The 14,245-nt window shown below is 39.6% G+C and overlaps 1 protein-coding gene across 5 annotated transcripts in view; it reads right to left on the bottom strand.

Annotated features, from left to right (window-relative positions):
• ENOX1 (ecto-NOX disulfide-thiol exchanger 1) overlaps window positions 1-14,245 on the bottom strand; it is a 366,915-nt gene that overhangs the window by 208,868 nt on the left and 143,802 nt on the right. For 4 of the 5 annotated variants that reach the window (XM_042838794.1, XM_042838791.1, XM_042838793.1 and 1 more), the window contains exon 1: window positions 4,542-4,803. The exons of the other annotated variant lie outside the window; for it this stretch is intronic. The gene's annotated coding sequence lies outside the window, so the exon portion shown is untranslated. Of the gene's footprint in view, window positions 1-4,541; window positions 4,804-14,245 lie in introns of those variants that run through there. 5 annotated transcript variants of the gene reach the window in all.

Raw genomic sequence — 14,245 nt, forward strand, 5'->3', positions numbered from 1 at the left:
TTTCTTTCTTTCTTTCTTTCTTTCTTTCTTTCTTTCTTTCTTTCTTTCTTTCTTTCTTTCTTTCTTTCTTTCTTTCTTTCTTTCTTTCTTTCTCTCTTTCTTTCTTTCTTTCTTTCTTTCTTTCCTTCCTTCCTTCCTTCCTTCCTTCCTTCCTTCCTTCTTTATTTCTTCCTTTTCTTCTTCCTTTCTTTCTTTCTTCCTTTCTTTCTTCTTTCTTTCTTCCCTTCTTTCTCTCTTTCTTTCTTTTCAAATAACCACACCTGTCTGTCCTGTTTGTGTACACTTTCCTAGGCACTAATTTCATATTGTTTTGTAATTTCATAATTCAAGGACAGATTACTGGCTTAGGCTACCTTTTGCTCTGACCCAGTATGGCTGCTCTTACATTAGTCAATGGGACTAAGCCACTAAATAAAAGTCAGAAGTTGCCTCAGCAACAGAAGAAAAAAAAAAAAAAAAAAAAAGCCCCACTTGACTCAACAGAATTTTCATTTCCTTTTATTGATTCCAGAACATGGCATTGGAGACTTAAGATTTATAACCCAAATTTGTGTTGGGAAAAGAGCTTACATGTCACAGTTCTACATGAAGATGATGGAAAATTGTAAATGTCACAGAAAACACAGTTTTGGAAGTCTACTGTTGTTGTTCCGTGTTCAGAATTGCATTTTTTCAGTGTTTGGTTTTTTTTTTTTTAATTCTTTCTGAATGAATTTCCTAGCAAATGATCATACTTTTAGTATGCTAAGATCAATTGGATTAAAGTTTCATACACAAGATGGAAAAAGAAATATGTCAGTAAAGCATGTCAGTTATTAATGACACACACTAAATTATGGTAGACTGAACACTCTCAGTAGGCTGGAAGATTTGATTGTAGTGTTTTAAGTCTGTCTTACAGAATTGCACATTTTGCCTTTTGGACAATATTTATTATACCTTAGAGAGCACAAACAAATACTTTTGCAGAAACAATCATTTAATAATAGTTACTCTATTTTTTTTTATACAAAGCCCTTCAGAAAGAGTTGGGAAGGCTTCCCTTTTTTGCATCTTCCCCTATTCTTGTCTCCTATAGGTAATGATTTTGGGTAAAATTTGCAAAAGTTCAATTTTCCCTGGCTCCTTGAAAAGCACACAGTAATTAATCTAAACTTACCCTGTTTTGGAATGTGCTCATTTAGAGTTTCAAATAAAATATCGATATTAGGTGCCAGCAATGAGCTATTACAAAAAAAAAAAAACAAAAAAACATTTGGTCCCTCTATTTTGCAAACTGAGATTTTTTCACATTTACAACAGAATCAAAAGGACTAAATGTGCTGGCTGGGTGTCACTAATGATACTAACTATTGCTCCCAGCTGTTTTTCCTTTAAATACAGGACACAGCTGAAATAAGATCTGCATCTGCCACTATTTGGCCTTCCTACATTTGATGGGAAATCTTACATGTCCTAATTAACTGTGACCAATAAAGTAATCACTTTACTCAACAAGTCCCATAGAGAAAAAATGAGCAAAACATAATTAAAAAATGATGACGTTGTCTGGATGAAAGTGATCATTTGTAGTACAGAGGGGTCTCTTGGCTTTTTTTTGCACTTTATTTAACTGTTACTATTGACTAAAGTTCTAGTTTCATAGAGTTGTTATGAACAAGCAGTTAATAAGGCAGCTGTCTACGGCTTCAATAGTTCCATGTAAACTAAGCTATTATTTTGGAAGCGATGACATAATTCACATGGAAAAGGTGATTAATCCATCATATAAATTAGGACTGTGAGTATAAATGCATATAATTCATTTGATCCAATTTTTGTTCCAGATATTGCTACAGCAAATTATTTTTGTTACTTTTTTTTTTTTAACTTTTTTTTTTTTGTCTGGAACTTAAAGCTTCATAGGAAAAAAAAATCCACAAAGAAAAAAAAAAAAAGGAGAAAAAAAGGGAAAAAAATACAAATCAGAAGTGGGATTAGATTATGAGAAGCTACTGAAGCAGCATTATGGGTGGCACACAATATTAGGCCTCAGAGATTTTCCCTGAAGCACAAAATATGGATGTCATCTAACAGGAGGCATTAACAACTAGTTGGCCTCGGATCTCGCCTAGACATAACCACATACAAGACTAAGTCATGCTCTTGCTTCACTTAGCCCTGCTAGTTCCCGAGGACAGTTGTTACATCTACCTCAGGGATACCAGCAGCCCTCAGTGTCAGGATAAGAAGCAATGAGCACAAACTAGAAGACAGGAGGATCCTCCCTGAGCACCCTGCTCTGGATGCCCCTGCTAGGGCAGGAGCTGAAGCAGGTGGTTTTAGTGGGCCCTGCAAGCCACTCTGTGCTGGGGTTCTGTGACACCACAATTCCTCACTCAATTGACATCATCTGTTTACATCTTAGTCATGGATACCTACTGAGGCATAAAAGTTGCTGCAGCTGTCACTTTAGGCCCCAAAGATCCACAGTGAAGTCCCTAAGTCCCTTACTTACTCCCTGATACTCTCTTTGGGCAGAATCTCTGCAGAAGAATGCACCAGCCCAGCTTGTTGCTGCCTGCATGGGAGAACCAAACTCTTCTTGTATTTGTCTCTTCTCTGAAAGAATAGTGAGGCGCTGGAACAGGCTGCCCAGGGAGGTGACTGATTCACTGTCCCTGGAGGTGTTCAATAAACATTTAGATGTTGCTCTGAGGGACGTGGTTAAGGGAGGAAATATTGGTGGTAGTAGATGGGCAGTTGGACTGGATGATCTTGGGGTCTTCTCCAACCTTGGTGATTCTACAACTCTATGACTGCACTTATTTTATCTTTAACACTCCTCCTGCCATTGACTTAGCTCAAGGAAAAATGAACTGGGTGCAACCAAATGCTAGCAATGACACCACATCTGCAATCTAATTTCTCTCACTCAAAAGCAAGAGCTGAGGCATAGTCATAGTCTATACTCAGTCTATAATTAAGAGTATCAGACTGCTCTCCGGCAAAGAAGCAGTTCACTGTTCATAACCATGAATGCAGTCATGACAGCAGGCATGTTGGCAAATTAAAAACAGGTTAGTTTAGAGAAGCCAGCTGCAGTCACATGCAATCAGATTGCAACTGAGAGTTTGTACACCTGGGTTGACCAAGTGTGGGGACATGCAGTGAGGTGCATATAATGCATACATAGATATAGATATAATGATGGCTGTGTGTTAAGTGCTGAGACATCTGCTGCTCCTCGCATTACAGGGTGAGATATACACAAAAGTGACAGTGCTATTCATTTCTGTGACCTAAAATGCTCCTCAGAGAGACAGACTCATATTCTAAACTTTGCAACAACCCAGCGTATTCAAGCAAACTGGAAATCCCATATCATCCATGCTTCTTTACCAGAATTACACTCTCCTATGAAACAAAAAGAGGCCCCCAGAAGAAGTAAATTAAAAGTCTTAATTCACCTCTTTAAAATAGCAAATCCTGTACTTATTTTGAGGACGGAAACAGTATCTCAGGCCCAGTCAAAACTGACGTATGAAAAAAGAAAAAGCTCTTTGAACACAAACGTTGCCCCAGCTTTTGCCAACTATCCAGTTCCAGAGAATTTACTGCTAATACGCACGAGTTCTTAAATACATTTGCTATTTAAATTTCACAAAAAACAGATTTGGAGTTTTGTGCACATCAAAAGAGCTATAACAAAGAAACAGGAGACTGAATTTATGATTAGGAAAAGCAGACACATTCATTTTCTTTTCCAAAGCAAAGCACCATAACAAAACCACACTCTGGCTGCTGAAGTTACTCAGTGATGGAGAATTTAGATTAGCATGCAAACAAGAAAATGTTTGACTACATAAAAGATAACCTGAACACCAGGACTATATTTTATGCAGAAACTAGTTATAAAAATGCTGCATGAACGATCCCCATAGGGATAATTTAAGGAAAATAATCTGAGATATTTACGTACCTGACAAATATTCAGGACTATGGGAGATTTCACTGTTTATATGCCCATCATCTAAGCCTACAGTGTTTGGCTGGGATAGCCAAGGTCACACTGACCACAGCAACTAGCCCTGGCTCTGGGAGAAGCCCAGCCATGTGAGAAAGGCTGATCAGCCCAGGTGGAATATCACACCATAGCCTCAGAGCACCATGGTTCCTGTGTTCACACTGCTCAGGTGTTACTGCAGTCTGCCAGACAGACAAATCCTGGGTGTTAACGCCAGCAGGACAGCTGAGCTCTAGACCATGTTTATTAACATGCCATCTGAGCAACACTTGACAAGCCCACTGCAAATTGCTCACAGCCCAAAGGCTGCATGCGTCTTCTCTGCCTTCCCATTTTGTGCCTCCCTGCAACCTCACCAGCCTCCCTGCTCACCTCCCATTGCACATCCTTCCTTGCTTCTACATCCTCAGCCCACAGCTCCTGCAGACAACACGGAATACACAGCAGAGCTGGAAGCTGCTACTTCCTATCAAAAGCACCACACATACGAGAGTGGTGTATGTTGACCCTGTGCCTGTTCATTTTATTTTCTTACCTCATATTGCCAGCAAGATGTTTTTCTTATGTTTTGGGCAGCAGCACTTAACGCTGGATAATCAGCAAGAGAGTCACATTGCAAAAGCTCATAAGCCAAATGTGTTTTGCAAGCTGGAGTTTGGTCACTGTCGTCACAAAATGAAAACAGAACAGGTGTAGAAAAAGGCTACAAAAATCAGTTTGGAAAGAGGCTTTCTTTTTTCTTTTTTTTCTTGAAGGGAGATTAGAGGAGCTTAGATTGTTTAGTCTAGCAAAATGAAGAAGAACAGCTGAGAGGAAGGTAAGGGAGGATATGTTTGCTCTCTATTAATTATTAATTAATACTCTATTAATTATTAATAAAGAACTATTCAAGATAAAAGGTAATGGTGTCACAAAACAAATGGATAAAGGTTGTTCGTGAATATATTTAAGCTAGGAATGCAAATAGAGTTCCTAACCATTAATTGAGTTTGGAAACAGCTTTCCAGTGGGAAAAGTGGAACGGAAAAGCCTCAAAGACTTCTAAGAGGAAGCCTATATGAAGAGGCTGGATGTCTCTGAATGCCACATACCAAGCAACGGTTCAAGCTTTGTATCCCAAATCTGATCGCCTTTCATCTCCTGGCTAGGGAGAGATGCAAAACTGTCTGTAATGTCCTTTCCTAAACCTGGTGAAAAGGACACGTTCGAGCACTTGCTTTTCTAAACAGAGGTATGAAAAAACACCTTTTTTTTTTTTTTTTTTTTTTTTTTTGGTATGAATTTTGTTAATGATTCATTATTTGCATTTAATAAGATGAAATCCACTTTAACAGTACTTTGAATGAGACCTCTAAGAGGTCATCTCACTCATCGTCAGATGGCTATTCCATTTCATGGCTACCACTCTGGCTTGGCTTTGAACCATTTCACTCTGAAGCTTATTTTTACTATCTTCAATAGTGCAGTTCTCCTAATATCCACCTTGAATACATGGAGCCCTCACCAGAGGCATAGAAATAGAGATGTGATTATCATAGCAGTGGAGGATGTTCTAAATACAGTTTTCAAGAAGAAACTGTTTAAATCTGAACTGTAGTACCACAATGACAAGCTTGTCTATTAAGCACTATTGTGGTCAATGCTTTGTCATAAATACACAACTGATACTTGCAATACAGAAGTGACATTTAAAACACACACAAAAAAAAAACATGTTCATCACAAAATGTTGCTTCCTGATATGAGTCATCCAACATGAAATCAAAGATTTATTTCCAATCTTGGGTCAAATACCCTGGGGTATATCATCACATCAAAATACAGTTCTGCTACGCTCCACTGGAATGGTCTTCATCCGTATTAAATTTCTGCATAAGAAAAAGTAGAGAAGTCGATCATAGAAGGGTGAAGTACACCAGAAAGATCAAAAAAGAGGTAAGAAAGAAAAGTTTTCACTAATAATTTTAAAGTAGAATGCAGTGAAAATAAATGTGTGCACAGACACACAGGAAATGGACTGTGATAGTTTGACGAATGTAGAAAATCTTTAAGGACTGAATCTTGGACTTAATCCCATTTAGAAAAAGAACATATTTCTGTCTAATAGCAGTTACATAAACCTCTTAGAAGTTTTAGCAGTGTTCCAGTGAGAAAAGAATCCACCGAATGAGCCACTATGTGGCATTTATTTGACAGCATTATCAAAAGGCTCATGTACTCATGGAGTCTTGCAATTGTAACTTCTCCAACCCCAGCAAGCGGTTCTTTACAAAGAGGGCTGAGGGGCACCACTTCACAGACAAGATGATTTGCCCACATCCCCCTTCAATCTCATTTGCTTTCTGGTTCAGCAGATAGCTACAAATCATACACAAAACATAAAAGTGATAAGGAAGCTCCACAAACAAACCCCAGTTTCTCAGGTTAGCTGTGATGATCCCCTGCTTTTCCGTTTTTAGGACTTAAATTCACCTCAGTTGTGCAACATCCAAGTCAGCTGAGTTGACAAAAGAAATTCCATGTTTTTCTCTGCTAAAATGGGTTCTCCTGTATTTTCTTTGGTTACAGGCATATGAAAGTACTTATACAGGGTCACTAGCAGAGATCTGCAAGATATGAATCTCCTCTGGGAAGGCAGCTCTGCAAGACTCTTCAGCTACTACACTGTCTGGTGTCCAGCAATTTCAACTGCTGTAACTGGAGGTTTAATGGGATAACATCAGTTATACCCCTCTTCCCCTTCCCCCGAAAGAAAATGGGAAAACTACTTCAGTTTCTCAATTTTCAAGAGAGATTACATTTTTATTTACATTTGTTCTGTGTATAGGCCCAACACAAGTATTATCTGCTATAAATAAGGCAAAACCAACCCTTGCTTCTAAAGCAGCATTGCTGTAGTGGGATTTCAGACTGAAAAAGATGACGGGTGTACAAAATGAATGCAGCAAGTTGCTAAACTCTGCTTACAGACCTGCTCCCTCTAGAAACCACAGATGTATATTGAGATGGACAGATTCGGCAGGCGGGATAGCAACCCAGCAGTCTGCAGAGCCTTCCTGTATTATATCAATTGTATTTACATGGACAGTCCAGTGAAGCGTGTTAGACTAAATGTCTTAACTGTTTCAGTACCTGTCTCTGTTGAAATTTGTTTCCTTGCTACAAAGAAGTGGGTTTTTCATCTTGTGAAGAAAATTGATGTAATTAAAACAGCTCTATTCCAATAGCAGGGGATGTGCAACTGATTGCTGGGACCGTCGATTGATTTTGTCTGTTTGTTTGTCTTAATTATCTTCCTTCAGATGCCTGATTGTGATTTAAAGTCAAGGTTCTCAGAAATTAATGGGATGATCATGTGCTGCCCTCACTTATAAAGCTATCAGCACTGAATGAATTGTGAAACAAAAAAGAAAAGAGGAGAAAACTGGGCAGTTGCAAGGATAAAAACAGAGCTGATCCTGACCCAATTTGCCAGGTTAGGGTCTAACCACAAATGAAAAGAACCATTTAGCCACCTGCCAGATATTTCTGAGAGACTGTATAAAAAAATGACTGCTCTCCCTTATTTACTAAACCATAAGTTGAAATAAAATACTCTGAATCCTGGAGAGTTTCCAGTCAGGATCAAATGTAATTTCACACTGGCCACTGTTTGTTTTTAAAGGACTAAATATCAAAGTAATTTCAGGAACTCTGCTGGAAAATGGGATTTATAATGAAAAATATTTGCTGACCCATAGAGAAATGAAAGCATGGCTTGTGCTCCCATTTTTCTTTCATGTTGCTTGACAAATTGACACACAATTGTTAATTATAGGCACTGAGCATCCCATGATTATGCATAAAATATTCCAGCTGATTGGAGCACAAGTCCAATAGCATTTGCAAGAAATTAAGTAGCATTCTTACAGATACTGAAGGCTATGAATTTTGAATCATGATATAATTAAATTTCTGAAGTAGATATTCAAAATGCTCCTAGTTTTTACTTAGCATTTAACCGTACTACAACCAAAGAGGTTTCCCTGGATAAATGTTTTGAACACAGACTTCAACAGCCACTGTGTGGCACAAATCTACAGACTAATGAAAGTATTTCAAAAGAGTGTAGTCGTCAATACTTATTTATGTGGGGCATTTTTGATTTTTCCACTAACATGAAGAAAACAGGAAAATAAGTTTCACTTTGGAAGTGAATGGGAGAATACGAATATACTTCGGGTGAATCCAATGACACATAAAGATATACAATTCTTACTATAATCTTAAATGAAATGTGTCTGTTGAAATTAAAATTGAAAATAGGAAAAGAAAATATGAACTTGTCAGAGTTTACATTTTCATTCTGCATATGACATTTCTGTCAAATGTGGCACACTGGCACTGAGGGACATGGCTAGTGGGCATGGTGGTGATGGGCTGATGGTTGGATTACATGTTCTTAGAGACCTTTTCCAATCTTAATGATTCCATGGTTCTATGATTCTATGAAATAATAGGAACACACACTGTGTTTTCATGTGTTAATATTAAACAATGCATATTATGAATCCATATATCTCAGCTCTGGAAGTTGTTCCTTCAGGCAAAATCATTTCTTTGGCAAAGAAATCTGAACACGAAATTGAATGGCTCAGCCAGACATTACCAGGCACACAAGATAGTGCCCTGGGAAGTCATGGGAATGCCTTGGGAAGTCATTTGAAATTCAGTTTCTCTAGTTCCTTAGTGAAGACCCTGGGATAATACATGGCCCATTCCATAAGGCAGATGGTCAAATTCGCCAGAGGTCACCAAACCCTTTAGGTATGAAAAGTATGAATGAAGATAATCACTCTCCCTCCAGAAATGTGCAACCCAGCTTGTTTGCCTGGTATTGCTCAGCTCTTAGCAGTGATTCAGCTGACAAAACAGTTCCAAAGAGAACAAATACAGATAAGCTGTTCAACAGTCAAGTGCCTTATATTCAGTGCAATACATGTTTCTAGTGCAAGCTGGAGATATAATTCAAAAGTGCTAAGATAAACTCTCTCACAAACATTTTAATATTCCTGTGCAGATAATCTCCCTGTGGATCCCTCCGCCCTGAGGCAGCTGCAAAAGATTCCATCCAGGTTCCCTGTGCATTGTGCCGAGTGCTGCCCATGGCTCTGCCCAGCAACAGCCCCAGTGGCCTTGTCCTGCTCAAGCACGGAATTGTCAGCTTGCACAGGGAGATGCCAGGACACAGGGAGCTTGTTAGAATTGCTGGAAATGTTCCAAAACAAGCTGTGCAGGCACCAATGTTCCTCTGCTGCAGACTGATGTTCTTCCACGGAGGTTTCATCACAGTCACATTATCAATAAAGTGTTTTCCCTGCTCTGCATCACATTCTCAGGTGCTCAGAACTCACAAACATGGCTGAGTTTTCAAAAGAATTCAGTTTGCATTCCCTTGTTGCATTTTTTTCAAATGAAAGTAGCATCTTTCAGCAACGCGGAGCTCCCCACAGCTCCCTCATCAATATTTATAGAAGAACTTCTGGATAGCTTAACCTTCTCTGCCGTATCCTTTTGAAACCCCTGGGTGTACACTCAGGGCTTGGGGTGGAATCTGAACCTTTCTGAAAAATGGCTCCTGCTGTGACCTCCAGGCATATTTGAAAACAGTCAGGTAATCAGATATCTCCCCGCTGAAGTCAGTGAAAGCACAGCCATTTATTTCAGAGGAGGTAAGATACAGAAAGTAATGAGTGTTTGGGATGAAAGAAAAAGAAATTCTGCTTTCCAAAGAGTTTCAGTTGAGCAAACTGTAGTATTTTAACTCTTAACAACCCCTGTTGACATACAGTGTAAAGGACTGGATACATCATAGAGAAGACTCAGAGGTATCTCATCAATGCCTGTAAATCCCCGAGGGACGGTGCCAAAGGCTGGAGCCAGGCTCTATCATTGGTGCCCAGTGCCAGGACCAGAGGCCATGGGCACAAACTGGAGCACAAGAGGTTCCCTCTGAATATCAAGAGCCCTTCAACGCTGTGCAGTGATGGAGCACTGGCACAGGCTGCACAGAGGCTGTGGGGTCTCCTCCTTGGGGATCTCCCAGAGCCACCTGGACGTGGCCCTGGGCACCCTGCTCTGGGTGTCCCTGCTGGGGAAGGGACTGGAGCAGAGGGACCCAGAGGGCCCTGACAACCCCAGCCATAAGTGATCCATGTTAGTCTATGTTGTTTATATGTAGTATCCTAGGAATCTCTACAGAACATAAGCAATTCTTAGTAATTCACAGTAATTCAATTAATGCTCAGAAAGGGAGCACTGGAGGGAGAATGTGCAAAATGCACACAATCTGGGAGGAGAGAGGAAGGAAGAAGAGCTTCCATGCTTGGCAGTGGCTTGGCAAAGAAAGGAAAGGAGAAAGAAGAAAAGAGCAAGGATGCGTGAAAAGTGGTTAAATGTAACAAATATGGAAGAAATCAGACATATGACTGAATATCAACACAATGCTTTCAGTCAGTAGTTCAAAAAAATTACATCGTGTTAATTTTTTCACTTTTTTTCTACTTAAGAACTTTGAATGACTAAAACCAACAAGCTTAGAAAAGCACTTATTCAGACTGCAGTCAGTTCGGATCACTGTATGGCTCAGCCACGAGGGGCCACAAAGGCAAATGTTAATGAAAGGTTTGCAAAACGCAGCATCAACTTGTGAGAGCCGGTTCAGAAGAAATTGTACTCAGGACCAACACAGACATGGCGAAAAACCGTCCAGTCTGTCCTGCATCAACAGGAATTAGTTTCTATTGTCAGTTTAATCCATGGAGTTTACGTTTTTAGAGTTAGATGCATTCAAGGTTAGGCTGGATGTGGCTCTGGGCAGCCTGGTCTAGTGATTGGCGACCCTGCCCATCGCAGGGCCTTGAAACTAGATGACCATTGCGCTCTTTTTCAACCCAGGCCATTCTATGATTCTATGATTCTGTGATTCCATGATATTTAGATCTTCAGCTATTTTTAAATGCATGTACACAGTTGAAGGAATTCTTAGCATGAAATACAAATATTTATAAACAAAAGTCAAGCCGTCTCCATGTCTCAGCTCATTTTTCACTGCAATTTTTACAAACCATGAGAAACATTTTATCTATTTGTAGAAAAATCAGATTTTATTTTATTTTTCTGTTGCCAATTCAACATAATTTTATTCCCCCTAATCCTGGAAGGCTGGGATGAGACCAAATCCATCATTTCTCCACTTACACTGAGAATAAAGAAAAAAAAGCCTTAAAATTTCATCAATCCTCAGCCCATTTCCAAGGATAAATGTCTGTGAAGCCAATGTAATATGAGTGTTCTACTAATTTGGAGCTTGCAGAGCCCTCTCCCCCCAGTTTGTTAACAGAGTGTTTCAGCACCAGCCTGCACGGAGACCCTCAGGGTGTGAGGCCAAGGAGAAGATCCCTTTTTACACAACCCCCCTGGTCAGTTATGTAGACATGAGAGAAATAATTGCTTTGTGCGCAGAGGAAATCTCAGCAAATTGAAACTGAAATAGATGAAGCACAAGGGGGAAAAATCCAACCTTTAAAGATGAGAATTTCACTTTTCTCTCCAACCTCTGGGGTAAAATATCTCACAATGTGTTCCTCTTTACATTCTAGTCAGTTTCTCCCTATAGTTAACTACCTCCTGCATCTCATAGAATCACAGAATAATAGAATGGCCTGGGTTGAAAAAAACCACAGTGATCATCGAGTTCCAACCCCCTGCTATGTGCAGGGTCGCCAACCAGCAGACCAGGCTGCCCAGAGCCACATCCAGCCTGGCCTTGAATGCCTGCAGGGATGGGGCATCCACAACCTCCTCAGGCAACCTGTTCCAGTGCATTACCACTTTCTTTGTGAAAAACTCGTGCATTCGTTTCCTCTGGTTGGTGCCCAGCCAACCTGCCCAGCTTGTCTCAAACACACATGCATCACTGTAGGATCCACATGGGAAGCAGCATTTACAAAAGGCAAAATGAAAATGTCTGCAAGTGCTACATGCAGTGGAATTATGGCCACTAGAAAGATAAAGGGGGGGAAAAAAAAAACAAAACAGGATATGAGTAAAATCTGTTGGTATGGTTGCCCCAAGGATCTGCATGTCTGAGCATGAGAATCCACAAAGAATAGACACACAGTGAGAAGAAAAGGAAATGAGACTTGAAAGATAACATTTTAAAATAAATTGCTCCTTCTTAGATCCGAATTAAACCCAGATGATCACTTTAAGTTAGTATCACAACACTGCAGAAAAAATGATTCATGCTTTAATTGCCATAATATTATCATTTACAAAAACTACAGACGAATGGTAAATCGGATTTTGTGTACATCCTGAACAAGCCAATTAGTACACAGCCTATCTCCTGCAATCACTCTCTAGCCGATTGCTTCCCATAACTTTTTTCATAAAAATCGTCTGCACTCATGCTTCTTAATGAAGCAGGTAACTAGTTTTGCATTCCCGTAATTTGGTTCCTTCAGCTAGAAAAGTCTACACATTTCAGATCATCCCATCTTCTACTGATTTACTTCCATGCAAATCAAAATATAAATTTTCCTAAATCATGTTCAGCGCCAGGAGAATAGGCACTTAATATGCACATGACATTTAGACATGAGTAAAAAGCATAATGCTGTTTACAGACACTATCAATAAAACCCTCTTGCTTTTAACTTTAAAACTGCTGTAAAGCTTGATCACTGCACCTGTGAGCGTATCTGCTGACTGGGACTGCGACACCCATCATAGCTATTGTCTGAATAATCAACTTTCTCCCTATGTTTGTCCAAAAGAAGAGAAATACGTTTGTTTTGAGTGGTTTGCTAATCTCTTCCAGTTTGCTTCCCATTCCCCATACCTTTAAAAGTGAAAATCTGTGGCTGGAACTGTTTCTGAAATTCTAAAAAGATCCCATGGAAGTCTCATAGAAAATATATTTTGATTTTTTTCAAATTAATTTCCTCCAGAGATCTCTAAATCCAATTCAGCTTGGGGAGAGAAGTCAGTACTACATATCCAATTAAAAGAGCAGAAACAATATGTGTTGAATATTTGGATGTATGTGATTAAAGTCCACGAGAAACTCAGCAGTCAAGTTTGTTTATTTATGGATTCACATGTCAAATGCTGAAAAACAAACAGCACTGCAGAAATCGTGATCTGTTCACAGATAAATGACAAAGAAATGGGGCCAACCTAATAAATTATTTCTTCACTGCATATAATTCACCCTATTCTACCGTGTCCTCAAGCAAATATCCCATTGCTTTCAGTCCACAGAACAGCTGTTGAACTGCCTCCTGGCTGTTTGCAGGAAGTTTGTTTAAATGAGGAGTGAGAAATAAGAATAAATTTCAAAACAAGAGACAAAAACTGTAAGTACTCTGCTCTTTAAAGAATCCTGGGCTCATTTTAATAAACTACAATAAATCACTTTTTCTTTGCTTGGTGAATCTTCAATTCATGAAGTGCCCCATTTAGCATTATTATTAAAACAGACTTCATGGCTTTTAATTGGTTTCCTTATCAGCCCCAGAAAAAAAAAAAAAAAAAAAAAAAACATTTTCTTAATAAACTGGGAATGGACTAACTCATTTTGCTAATTTCAAATCCACGCTGTGCAGAGTAGAACTCAGATGTAATTTGGCTTCTTCCAGCCTAGGAGGGAAACATAAGAGAAGGAAAAATAAATGAAAAATGGGGAGAAAAAAGAAGAAGATGAAGAAGAAGCTATTAGTAAATGATTCTTACCAGAAATACAATACTGTATTTTGGGGACAAAGCTGTGCCAAGTTCTTCATCCAGAAGAATGTCTTCTGGACATTCTTCTGTGATACATGTGGTATTGTGGCTGGGTTCCTAGAAGATGCAAGACTACAAGCACAGCTGGGGCTGTGTGGGCAGCTTCTCAGATGGAAACACAGATGAAACCCCACAGAGGAGGGACAGGAGAGGCAGGGGAGATTTACTATTGCTCTCCTCCTGCTCTCCTCTGCCTCGCACCATCTGCTTAGCAGAAGCTGTATTCTCTGATGTGCTGGAGGGTCAGAAGGGTCATTTGGGCAGATTGGGGTGCTTCTGGGCAGGGAGGATGCTTCACTCTTTTCACTTGGGTCAAATTCACCTTTCCTGTCTGCACTCTGCCACAGGGATAAATACAGCCAGAGGTAAATGCATTGGCCAGATGCCAGCGGATTCTTTCTGGAGACTGAG

Source organism: Centrocercus urophasianus, unplaced genomic scaffold, assembly GCF_019232065.1.
Source record: "Centrocercus urophasianus isolate 14NV4802_14NV808 unplaced genomic scaffold, USGS_Curo_1.0 seq_9, whole genome shotgun sequence".
Lineage (NCBI taxonomy): Eukaryota > Metazoa > Chordata > Aves > Galliformes > Phasianidae > Centrocercus > Centrocercus urophasianus.